The sequence below is a fragment of the Ctenocephalides felis genome, unplaced genomic scaffold (assembly GCF_003426905.1).
Source record: "Ctenocephalides felis isolate EL2017-DRISC unplaced genomic scaffold, ASM342690v1 CF-g0.4_SCAFFOLD_03571, whole genome shotgun sequence".
Lineage (NCBI taxonomy): Eukaryota > Metazoa > Arthropoda > Insecta > Siphonaptera > Pulicidae > Ctenocephalides > Ctenocephalides felis.
In genome coordinates, this window is record NW_020539725.1 from 1,552,027 (window position 1) to 1,565,547 (window position 13,521).

A 13,521-nucleotide genomic window follows, 5' to 3' on the forward strand; every position below is an offset into this window, starting at 1 on the left:
TATTGAATTTGAACATAGGGTATTAAAAATAGTAAATATGTTATAACTCACCGGTATATTTTTCGCATGTTTCAATTTGTTTGCTTAATATTCCAGTTTTTGTTCGTGGTCCCGTGGTCAATGATTTTCCAAATAGTTAAATAAATGGCGAAGTGGAAGTTCGTTAAAGTGGAGAAGACACACAAACCAATGCAGTGGCCTGTTTAACTGAATTTCAAATCGACGTAAAATCGCATTTTTTACGCCTGTATTTGCTGGTTCACCATCGCAACATATGCCCTATCAAAGAATCGAGAGCTATTCCTTTATCGGCGAAAAACTCGTTCAACCTGATTACTTTACTTTCCGAATCTTCATTTTCCAATTTTGTGTAACCCAACAATTGGCAATTCGGTTCCTTTAAAATAACTAAATGCGCTTCTTTAATCATTCGTGGGTGAAACTTCTTATCGATTTTTTCGAAAAATCGGAAAATCTAGAGAAAATTATATGAACACACCTAACCATTTATATACCATTTTATTCGTAATTTTATTCTGCATCTTTCGTACGAACAAAGTTTTTTCGTATCTTTTACGGTTTAGATAGTATAGAGCAATTTGTGTAGTTGTTAACTTGTCAAAATGCAAAGTGCGGCTAGGTTGGAGCAACATTCCTCACGATTCGATATTTCTCTAAAGAAAACATATAAAGTATTATAAAGCCAGTCCACTTTGCAACATCGGACATTACCGTTCGTTGACGTTCTGTGGGATTACGGCGGGTTGTGTGTCCTAGAGATTTTATATTCTTGCGACCCTCCCGATAACCGGAAACCCGAACTCTTCGAAATGCGGTTTCGTTCCGGCAAATTTGGACGATTCAAAGGTTCCTCGTCGATTTTGTGTGCGCTTGCTTACTAACGTTTGCGAGCAATCATAATCATAACACGACCTCAGAGCAGATGAGATTACCCGCTGAATTTAAACATATTACTAAGCGGTGGAAAAGAAACTAACTAGGATTCCCTTAGTAGCGGCGAGCGAACAGGGAAGAGCCCAGCACTAAATCCCGCGGCCGGAGACGGACGCTGGGAAATGTAGTGTTAGGGAGGATCCGATTATCTCGGTGCGTTGCGGCTAGTTCAAGTCCATCTTGAATGGGGCCATTTACCCATAGAGGGTGCCAGGCCCGTAGCGACCGTTGCGCGTATCGAGAGGATCTCTCCTCAGAGTCGAGTTGCTTGAGAGTGCAGCTCTAAGTGGGTGGTAAACTCCATCTAAGGCTAAATATGACCACGAGACCGATAGCGAACAAGTACCGTGAGGGAAAGTTGAAAAGAACTTTGAAGAGAGAGTTCAAGAGTACGTGAAACCGTTCAGGGGTAAACCTGAGAAACCCGAAAGATCGAAATGAGAGATTCAATGTTATCGTTGTTTTCCATTTAGTGGCGTGCGATTGACCGGGATTCGTCCCGCGATACGCCATCGGTTTATGTGTCAGGCGGCGTTGGCATGCACTTCTCTCTCAGTAGGACGTCGCGACCCGTTTGGTGTCGATCTACGACCGCGGCGGTAGCCTGTCACGAATTTATTCGCGCCAGACCCCGCGTGCTCCGGCCGACTGCCAGACGGTATAAATGATATGGTATAGGGTCGCTTTTAAGCGTTCGGCCGGTTGCAAGCACGGACGGTTATTGGCCGTCAGACCTAGTCCGGCATCGATGCCGCCTCGAGCTGTTAGCTACCGTGTTCTCGAACGGACTCTATTACCGGTCAGCGATGCTATTGCTTTGGGTACTTTCAGGACCCGTCTTGAAACACGGACCAAGGAGTCTAGCATGTGCGCGAGTCATTGGGAAATACAAAACCTAAAGGCGCAATGAAAGTAAAGGTTCGCTTAAGTGAACTGAGGGATGACGGACCGCATCTACGGATGCGTGCTCGCAATCCCGGGGCGTCTCACTCTCATTGCGAGAAGAGGCGCACCCAGAGCGTACACGCTGGGACCCGAAAGATGGTGAACCATGCCCGGTCAAGTCGAAGTCAGGGGAAACCCTGATGGAGGACCGTAGCGATTCTGACGTGCAAATCGATCGTCGGAACTGGGTATAGGGGCGAAAGACTAATCGAACCATCTAGTAGCTGGTTCCCTCCGAAGTTTCCCTCAGTATAGCTGGCATTCGATGAGCGAGTCTCATCCGGTAAAGCGAATGATTAGAGGCCTTGGGGCCGAAACGACCTCAACCTATTCTCAAACTTTAAATGGGTGAGATCTCTGGCTTGCTTGAATAGTGAAGCCAGAGATTTGGATCAGAGTGTCTAGTGGGCCATTTTTGGTAAGCAGAACTGGCGCTGTGGGATGAACCAAACGCCGAGTTAAGGCGCCTAAACGACGCTAATGGGATACCATGAAAGGCGTTGGTTGCTTAAGACAGCAGAACGGTGGCCATGGAAGTTGGAATCCGCTAAGGAGTATGTAACAACTCACCTGCCGAAGCAACTAGCCCTGAAAATGGATGGCGCTGAAGCGTCGTGCCTATACTCGGCCGCCAGCGCATGAGAAACGTTCATAATAGTTCGTTTTGACGCCCTGGTGAGTAGGAGGGTCGCGGTGGTGTGCGCAGAAGGGTTTGGGCGTAAGCCTGCCTGGAGCCGCCATCGGTGCAGATCTTGGTGGTAGTAGCAAATACTCCAGCGAGGCCCTGGAGGACTGACGTGGAGAAGGGTTTCGTGTGAACAGCCGTTGCACACTAGTCAGTCGATCCTAAGCCCCAGGAGAAATCCTATGTTGATGTTGGTGTATTTTATTTTGAATAAAATTTCACACCCATCGGGCGAAAGGGAATCCGGTTCCTATTCCGGAACTCGGCAGCGGAACCGTTTACAAGTCGGGCCCTCGCAAGAGAGTTCGTCGGGGTAACCCAAAATGACCTGGAGACGCCGTCGGGAAATACGGGAAGAGTTTTCTTTTCTGTATGAGCGTTCGAGTTCCCTGGAATCCTCTAGAAGGGAGATAGGGTTTGGAACGCGAAGAGCACCGCTGTTGCGGCGGTGTCCGTATCTTCCCCTCGGACCTTGAAAATCCAGGAGAGGGCCACGGTAGGTGTCGCGCCGGTTCGTACCCATATCCGCAGCAGGTCTCCAAGGTAAAGAACCTCTAGTCGATAGATAAATGTAGGTAAGGGAAGTCGGCAAATTGGATCCGTAACTTCGGGATAAGGATTGGCTCTGAGGATCGGGGCGTGCCGGGCTTGGTTGGGAAGCGGGCGTAGGCCGATGTGCCGGGCCTGGGCGAGGTGAAATTGTTCTTGTGACTTAGATCCGAGCTCGGTCCCGTGTCTAGGCCCCCCGCGGATCTTTCTTGCTGCGAGGTTTCTGTGCCGGCTTCGGTCGGTCAGTCGTACTCTTCGGCCGCCATTCAACGGTCAGCTCAGAACTGGCACGGACTAGGGGAATCCGACTGTCTAATTAAAACAAAGCATTGCGATGGCCCTAGCGGGTGTTGACGCAATGTGATTTCTGCCCAGTGCTCTGAATGTCAACGTGAAGAAGTTCAAGCAAGCGCGGGTAAACGGCGGGAGTAACTATGACTCTCTTAAGCTCTGGAAGCCCCACCTTCTCAAAGGTAACTCTCGCTATATCGATGCTCTTCGACTCCGCAGCAACACATTTGGTTGACGAGCAGCACTTGCTCGCGCAACACCAATGAGCGACATAACATGCCGACGATGCCACTCTGCCAATGAGACCCTTGGACATGTACTAGGCCAGTGTACATTCGTAAAGCCGCAGAGAATTCATAGACACAACGAAATCGTGTCTCTATGTCGAAATGAATTTATCGATAAACACCCTGCTGGGCGTTACATGATTGAATCATCATTTACAGTCGATGGAAAACGGTTAAAGCCCGACCTCATCTTATGGGATGCTGAGGAATCATATATCGTCGACGTTACAGTCAGACTTGAGCAGGGAAATTCTCTCGGAAAAGCGAATATGGAGAAAATCCTTAAATATGAGTGCCTCTACCCAGAGGTACTCAATATCACCGGAGCAACACACTGTCGGGTTCTCCCGATAGTTGTGGGATCCCGTGGTTCCCTACCCCCCAAAACCCTATCAAACTTATCCCTTCTCTCCAAACGCCCCAAACACACAGGCTTAACATCAGTACTGGTTGCATTAAGAACATCAATAGAAATGAGCAATAGGTTTTTAGACGGCTAAGTGCAAGGTACCAATAGTCACCATGCAAATAACAATGAATATGATTTTTCCTAAAAACGATATTTAATTCTAACTGCCGGGCGGTGAACTACCAAAGCGTACCCGTATGTGTCGGAGCTACGGGTTTCTTTAAATTTTTATTCTTACACTAAACGCAGAGGAAGCAATCACGGGAGGCCCATTGTGTTGTCTGTGTTGTCCACTTTTATGTTATGTGTTATAGCCCTTCTGGCTTTTGTGAGGCATTTGACAAACAACAACATCCCGTTTGTCAAAGGCAGCAGATACCTCCACGCGGTGCCCCGTGGACGGTTTCCGATGGCATGTCATCTTCCAACTCTGGGGTATGCCGTGCGATCGGACACTGACTAAATTCTGCTGTTCCCTAAAGAAGTAGGTTGCGGAAATAACCTGCGAGGGATCCTCTACATCAGTGCTGAATTGGATCAGTAGCGATCCGCATTGCTGTTACTGAACTCCAGTACTGGTGGTTTTTCCTTGCCACATCCGGTGGTGATTTCGATGGAAGGTGATAGTGCAAAGGTGAATCTTGTTAATCCTGCGTCACTATAGACGCTTGATTAAATCGTGGCAGTTAGGGTGCCGATGTCTTGACACGGTACTCTTGTCACGAGGAAATCAAGCGTCTTAATCGCGACTGGTCAATATCATACCAGGAAGTGTCCCACTTTGGGACAGTTTTATAGCCAAATGCCTCGTCATCTAACTAGTGACGCGCATGAATGGATTAACGAAATTCCCACTTTCCAACTCCGCCTGCAGACGTATCCTTGCGCGCTGCTGCCGGTCCTAAGCCCGGGTAAAGGAGGAAGGTTGTGGGGCAAGAACATCTTTGATCCCCACATAAAAGCGGCACATACCGCAAGCTCTAGGTCATGTCTCTGGAGAACGGGGTCCTTGGCTTAATCGCCCGGGTCACGAGGAAGGATCCTCTATAAAAAACACCCTCAACTCTAAGGTAGGGTGCGCGCCGACGGAGTGAATGGCTGTGAGGAAATACAGCCCTGAGCGACCAACTCCGAGGCACCAGCCGACACCTCGGCAGTAACAGGCTTGCCCAGGCACTGGAAGCGCTACCTGGGTCGACTGCTAATCTCCTATACTCGTGGGAACAAAAATGAGCACCCAAAAACTTAAATCTAAAACGGACAACTTGTTGTCCAAAACGGCCGCTGCCCAAAAGGCAGAAGCCAAAAATGAAGAGAAAGTGCAGGAGAAGGGGGATACAACCCCTAAAGAGAAAGTGGCTAAAAAAGGGGATGCAACCCCCAAAGAGAAAATGGTGGAAAGGGGAATAAAACCCCTAAAGAGAAAGTGGTGGAGAAGGGGGATACAATCCCTAAAGAGAGCACAAGCAATCTATCTGCGGATAGTTTGAGTAAAGTTAAAATTGAAAGAGAACAACTTGAAAGTTTTCTCTTTAATGATTCGAACAAAGTTTCCAAGGGCGCAATTAAGTTTATCCTTGAAAAATGGTCGAATTTGGAGCTTATGCTTCAAAAAGAAATTTTAGAGCGCGGAAAAACAGAGACCAAGTATAAAGAAAGAACCACAAACATGTCATATGCAAATGTGGCATCTAGAGCACCCAACCCAAAAGTCCCAACGCAAATAGTGCAACAGAAACCAAAAAGCGAATTCATATATATAAAGCCTGAATGTGACAAAACAGACAGGAGATCGAATGACGAAATAAAAGACCACGTAAAAACTGGTCTTAAAGACATTAATAAGCAAATAAAAGTCAGAGGCATACGGCAACTCCGAAATAAAGGAGTTGTCTTAGAGGTTGAAACAAAGCGAGACATTGAAATAATTAAGAGAGTAAATTTGAGTGCGCAAAAATTAGTTGTGGAAGAGCCCAAAAAGCTACAACCACAAATAATTATGTATGATGTAGAAGAAGACTGCCAGGAAGAAAACTTCCTGGACTGTCTAATTCTAAAAAACTTTGAACACTTAGAGGAAGCAGAGGTAAAAACAACTGGGTAATCCAATTACCCGGAAAGCACGCCAGTAGACTACTCAACGAGGGCAGAGTCTACATGGACTGGCGTACATACAGGCTCAGCGAGTATGTAAAAATTCCTCGTTGCTATAAGTGCCATGCATATGGACACATAGCGAGAGTATGCAGAATCGAGAAACCTGTTTGTGAGAATTGTGGCAGCAGTGAACACACCACGAGTGACTGCTCCAAAGAGCAAGACGCAAAATGCGTAAACTGCGTAAGAAATAAACGCAAGGAGACAGGCCACAAGGTGACTTGGAAGTTATGTTCTGAGTACGAGAAACAGCTTCAAATTTACAAAAATAAAATATCATGGGACTAAAAGCGGCCCAAGTTAACGCACAAAGGTCTAAATCCGCAGCAGCCAACCTAGAACTTATTTTTCATCAGTTAGGACTTGACACACTGTGTATTCAAGAACCTTACTCAATAAGGGGCATAAGGGCACACCTCAGCTGGACTGAGAGTACTACAACCGGAAACGACCAATCTTTGGGTTTCAATCGTAGTAAGAGAAGGAGAATACGATATTTTTCAAAGGTCAGAGCTGGAATGTGATCATATAATGTGCGTAGAGATATGCACTTATAAAGAAAGCTTGTATCTCGTAAACTGCTACATGCAGTTCTCAGTCGACATAAGTAGCTTCCTGCGAAAGCTTGACAGAATCCTTAGGAACCTGGCCGGCCGCCGCATCATAGTCACCACAGACGCAAATGCAAAATCTGGTTTGTGGTTTTCCAAGACTCTGGATAGCAGAGGTAAGGAACTAGAGGAGTGGATCGCCTCTAACAACCTAGTTGTTTTGAATGAGCCTAGTCACAACTACACATACCAAAGTGAAGCTGGGGACACAAATATAGACGTAACACTTACAACCCCAAATATGTCTTCAAGAGTGATCAACTGGAATGTGAGTGATATAGCGACCACCAGTGATCACAGCCTTTTAACATTTGAAGTAGTGCTTGATGCATCAGTCACAAGGCAAATAAAGAACAAAGCAGGCTATAACACAAGAAAGGCTAAGTGGGACAGGTTCGGGGAACTGGTGGAGAGGGAATTCGAACAACAAAGTCTGGCTATTAAGATATTTAACAGAAAGCTAAAAGCAATCTATGACAAATCCATGCCCAAAAGGAAAGCCGGAAGCAAGGTCATGCCATTGTGGTCGGAGGAGCTGACTTGTCTAAGGCGGGAAACTAATAGAACGAAAAAGTGTCTCTTGCGGGCCAAGAGACTATGTCTTGATGACGTACCAGTCAAAATGCAAGCATACAAAAGGGCAAGAAATAACTATGTCAGAGAAATTAGAGAACGTAAAACAACCTCATGGAGAGACCTTGTGACAAGCGTTGGCAACGAAGATCCCTGGAGTATAGTATACAAAATTGTATGCAATAAAATAAACAAGAAGGCTTCTCTATGCTCACTAGAACTCCCTTCCGGGAAATTCAGGGAACCATGGGAAGAAACTGCAAACGTCCTTCTTAAAAAGTGCCTGCCTACAGATGATCAGCAAGAGAACGCTGATCACATTAAAATTAGAGAAAATATACGCCAATATCGAAACCAGAAGCTCGAACCAATCATCGACTCTTTCGATGTAGAACGGGCATTACTAAAACTAAAAGATAAAAAAGCCCCAGGAGAAGACGGCTTCACTGGCGAAATAATTAAAAAATTATGGAGTCATAACAAACAAGCAATCCTTAGTACACTAAATAAATGCTTCCAAGATGGCAGTTTTCCTACCGATTGGAAACAGGCAAACCTATGTCTAATTCCCAAACGAGGGAGTGAAAACAGAAGGCTTGCCAAATCATACCGTCCAATCGCCCTTCTGCCAGTGATGGGAAAGATCTACGAGAAAATACTCGTAGAGCGTATTAAGACAAATTATACAGAAATGAACATGTGCAATGCACGACAATTTGGCTTTAAGGCAGGCGTCTCCACGGAGGACGCACTGCTAACGTTTAGAAAATGCCGAGTTAAGGCGCCTAAACGACGCTAATGGGATACCATGAAAGGCGTTGGTTGCTTAAGACAGCAGGACGGTGGCCATGGAAGTTGGAATCCGCTAAGGAGTGTGTAACAACTCACCTGCCGAAGCAACTAGCCCTGAAAATGGATGGTGCTGAAGCGTCGTGCCTATACTCGGCCGCCAGGGCATGAGAAACGTTCATAATAGTTCGTTTTGACGCCCTGGTGAGTAGGAGGGTCGCGGTGGTGTGCGCAGAAGGGTTTGGGCGTAAGCCTGCCAGGAGCCGCCATCGGTGCAGATCTTGGTGGTAGTAGCAAATACTCCAGCGAGGCCCTGGAGGACTGACGTGGAGAAGGGTTTTGTGTGAACAGCCGTTGCACACTAGTCAGTCGATCCTAAGCCCCAGGAGAAATCCTATGTTGATGTTGGTGTATTTTATTTTGAATAAAATTTCACACCCATCGGGCGAAAGGGAATCCGGTTCCTATTCCGGAACCCGGCAGCGGAACCGTTTACAAGTCGGGCCCTCGCAAGAGAGTTCGTCGGGGTAACCCAAAATGACCTGGAGACGCCGTCGGGAAATACGGGAAGAGTTTTCTTTTCTGTATGAGCGTTCGAGTTCCCTGGAATCCTCTAGAAGGGAGATAGGGTTTGGAACGCGAAGAGCACCGCTGTTGCGGCGGTGTCCGTATCTTCCCCTCGGACCTTGAAAATCCAGGAGAGGGCCACGGTAGGTGTCGCGCCGGTTCGTACCCATATCCGCAGCAGGTCTCCAAGGTAAAGAGCCTCTAGTCGATAGATAAATGTAGGTAAGGGAAGTCGGCAAATTGGATCCGTAACTTCGGGATAAAGATTGGCTCTGAGGATCGGGGCGTGCCGGGCTTGGTTGGGAAGCGGGCGTAGGCCTATGTGCCGGGCCTGGGCGAGGTGAAATTGTTCTTGTGACTTAGATCCGAGCTCGGTCCCGTGTCTAGGCCCCTCGCGGATCTTTCTTGCTGCGAGGTTTCTGTGCCGGCTTCGGTCGGTCAGTCGTACTCTTCGGCCGCCATTCAACGGTCAGCTCAGAACTGGCACGGACTAGGGGAATCCGACTGTCTAATTAAAACAAAGCATTGCGATGGCCCTAGCGGGTGTTGACGCAATGTGATTTCTGCCCAGTGCTCTGAATGTCAACGTGAAGAAGTTCAAGCAAGCGCGGGTAAACTGCGGGAGTAACTATGACTCTCTTAAGCTCTGGAAGCCCCACCTTCTCAAAGGTAACTCTCGCTATATCGATGCTCTTCGACTCCGCAGCAACACATTTGGTTGACGAGCAGCAATTGCTCGCGCAACACCAATGAGCGACATAACATGCCGACGATGCCACTCTGCCAATGAGACCCTTGGACATGTACTAGGCCAGTGTACATTCGTAAAGCCGCAGAGAATTCATAGACACAACGAAATCGTGTCTCTATGTCGAAATGAATTTATCGATAAACACCCTGCTGGGCGTTACATGATTGAATCATCATTTACAGTCGATGGAAAACGGTTAAAGCCCGACCTCATCTTATGGGATGCTGAGGAATCATATATCGTCGACGTTACAGTCAGACTTGAGCAGGGAAATTCTCTCGGAAAAGCGAATATGGAGAAAATCCTTAAATATGAGTGCCTCTACCCAGAGGTACTCAATATCACCGGAGCAACACACTGTCGGGTTCTCCCGATAGTTGTGGGATCCCGTGGTTCCCTACCCCCCAAAACCCTATCAAACTTATCCCTTCTCTCCAAACGCCCCAAACACACTGGCTTAACATCAGTACTGGTTGCATTAAGAACATCAATAAAAATGAGCAATAGGTTTTTAGACGGCTAAGTGCAAGGTACCAATAGTCACCATGCAAATAACAATGAATATGATTTTTCCTAAAAACGATATTTAATTCTAACTGCCGGGCGGTGAACTACCAAAGCGTACCCGTATGTGTCGGAGCTACGGGTTTCTTTAAATTTTTATTCTTACACTAAACGCAGAGGAAGCAATCACGGGAGGCCCACTGTGTTGTTATGTTATGTGTTATAGCCCTTCTGGCTTTTGTGAGGCATTTGACAAACAACAACATCCCGTTTGTCAAAGGCAGCAGATACCTCCACGCGGTGCCCCGTGGACGGTTTCCGATGGCATGTCATCTTCCAACTCTGGGGTATGCCGTGCGATCGGACACTGACTAAATTCTGCTGTTCCCTAAAGAAGTAGGTTGCGGAAATAACCTGCGAGGGATCCTCTACATCAGTGCTGAATTGGATCAGTAGCGATCCGCATTGCTGTTACTGAACGCCAGTACTGGTGGTTTTTCCTTGCCACATCCGGTGGTGATTTCGATGGAAGGTGATAGTGCAAAGGTGAATCTTGTTAATCCTGCGTCACTATAGACGCTTGATTAAATCGTGGCAGTTAGGGTGCCGATGTCTTGACACGGTACTCTTGTCACGAGGAAATCAAGCGTCTTAATCGCGACTGGTCAATATCATACCAGGAAGTGTCCCACTTTGGGACAGTTTTATAGCCAAATGCCTCGTCATCTAACTAGTGACGCGCATGAATGGATTAACGAGATTCCCACTTTCCAACTCCGCCTGCAGACGTATCCTTGCGCGCTGCTGCCGGTCCTAAGCCCGGGTAAGGAGGGAAGGTTGTGGGGCAAGAACATCTTTGATCCCCACATAAAAGCGGCACATACCGCAAGCTCTAGGTCATGTCTCTGGAGAACGGGGTCCTTGGCTTAATCGCCCGGGTCACGAGGAAGGATCCTCTATAAAAAACACCCTCAACTCTAAGGTAGGGTGCGCGCCGACGGAGTGAATGGCTGTGAGGAAATACAGCCCTGAGCGACCAACTCCGAGGCACCAGCCGACACCTCGGCAGTAACAGACTTGCCCAGGCACTGGAAGCGCTACCTGGGTCGACTGTTAATCTCCTATACTCGTGGGAACAAAAATGAGCACCCAAAATTTAAATGAGCAAAAACAACTTTTAAATCCTAAAACGGACTGCCCAAAAGGCAGAAGCCAAAAATGAAGAGTTGTGCAGGAGAAGGGGGATACAACCCCAAAAGAAGAGAAAGTGCAGAGAAGGGGGTGGCTAAAAAAGGGGACGCAACCCCCAAAGAGAAAATGGTGGAAAAGGGGAATAAAACCCCTAAAGAGAAAGTGGTGGAGAAGGGGGATACAATCCCTAAAGAGAGCACAAGCAATCTATCTGCGGATAGTTTGAGTAAAGTTAAAATTGAAAGAGAACAACTTGAAAGTTTTCTCTTTAATGATTCGAACAAAGTTTCCAAGGGCGCAATTAAGTTTATCCTTGAAAAATGGTCGAATTTGGAGCTTATGCTTCAAAAAGAAATTTTAGAGCGCGGAAAAACAGAGACCAAGTATAAAGAAAGAACCACAAACATGTCATATGCAAATGTGGCATCTAGAGCACCCAACCCAAAAGTCCCAACGCAAATAGTGCAACAGAAACCAAAAAGCGAATTCATATATATAAAGCCTGAATGTGAGAAAATAGACAGGAGATCGAATGACGAAATAAAAGACCACGTAAAAACTGGTCTTAAAGACATTAATAAGCAAATAAAAGTCAGAGGCATACGGCAACTCCGAAATAAAGGAGTTGTCTTAGAGGTTGAAACAAAGCGAGACATTGAAATAATTAAGAGAGTAAATTTGAGTGCGCAAAAATTAGTTGTGGAAGAGCCCAAAAAGCTACAACCACAAATAATTATGTATGATGTAGAAGAAGACTGCCAGGAAGAAAACTTCCTGGACTGTCTAATTCTAAAGAACTTTGAACACTTAGAGGAAGCAGAGGCAGAGCTTCTAAGAAAGGAGTGCAAAGTGGTAACCAAATTCAAAACAAAATTTGGTAAAAACAACTGGGTAATCCAATTACCCGGAAAGCACGCCAGTAGACTACTCAACGAGGGCAGAGTCTACATGGACTGGCGTACATACAGGCTCAGCGAGTATGTAAAAATTCCTCGTTGCTATAAGTGCCATGCATATGGACACATAGCGAGAGTATGCAGAATCGAGAAACCTGTTTGTGAGAATTGTGGCAGCAGTGAACACACCACGAGTGACTGTAAACTGCGTAAGAAATAAACGCAAGGAGACAGGCCACAAGGTGACTTGGAAGTTATGTCCTGAGTACGAGAAACAGCTTCAAATTTACAAAAATAAAATATCATGGGACTAAAAGCGGCCCAAGTTAACGCACAAAGGTCTAAATCCGCAGCAGCCAACCTAGAACTTATTTTTCATCAGTTAGGACTTGACACACTGTGTATTCAAGAACCTTACTCAATAAGGGGCATGATAAAAGGGTACACCTCAGCTGGACTGAGAGTACTACAACCGGAAACGACCAATCCTTGGGTTTCAATCGTAGTAAGAGAAGGAGAATACGATATTTTTCAAAGGTCAGAGCTGGAATGTGATCATATAATGTGCGTAGAGATGTGCACTTATAAAGAAAGCTTGTATCTCGTAAACTGCTACATGCAGTTCTCAGTCGACATAAGTAGCTTCCTGCGAAAGCTGGACAGAATCCTTAGGAACCTGGCCGGCCGCCGCATCATAGTCACCACAGACGCAAATGCAAAATCTGGTTTGTGGTTTTCCAAGACTCTGGATAGCAGAGGTAAGGAACTAGAGGAGTGGATCGCCTCTAACAACCTAGTTGTTTTGAATGAGCCTAGTCACAACTACACATACCAAAGTGAAGCTGGGGACACAAATATAGACGTACAACTCCAAATATGTCTTCAAGAGTGATCAACTGGAATGTGAGTGATATAGCGACCACCAGTGATCACAGCCTTTTAACATTTGAAGTAGTGCTTGAAACATCAGTCACAAAGCAAATAAAGAACAAAGCAGGCTATAACACAAGAAAGGCTAAGTGGGACAGGTTCGGGGAACTGGTGGAGAGGGAATTCGAACAAAAAAGTCTGGCTATTAAGATATTTAACAGAAAGCTAAAGGCAATCTATGACAAATCCATGCCCAAAAGGAAAGCCGGAAGCAAGGTCATGCCATGGTGGTCGGAGGAGCTGACTTGTCTAAGGCGGGAAACTAATAGAACGAAAAAGTGTCTCTTGCGGGCCAAGAGACTATGTCTTGATGACGTACCAGTCAAAATGCAAGCATACAAAAGGGCAAGAAATAACTATGTCAGAGAAATTAGAGAACGTAAAACAACCTCATGGAGAGACCTTGTGACAAGCGTTGGCAACGAAGATCCC

At 46.3% G+C, this 13,521-nt stretch overlaps 1 pseudogene; it reads left to right on the plus strand.

Annotated features, from left to right (window-relative positions):
* The first annotated feature begins 929 nt into the window (after positions 1 to 929).
* LOC113387149 lies at positions 930 to 5,020 on the plus strand (annotated as a pseudogene).
* Positions 5,021 to 13,521: the final 8,501 nt, after the last annotated feature.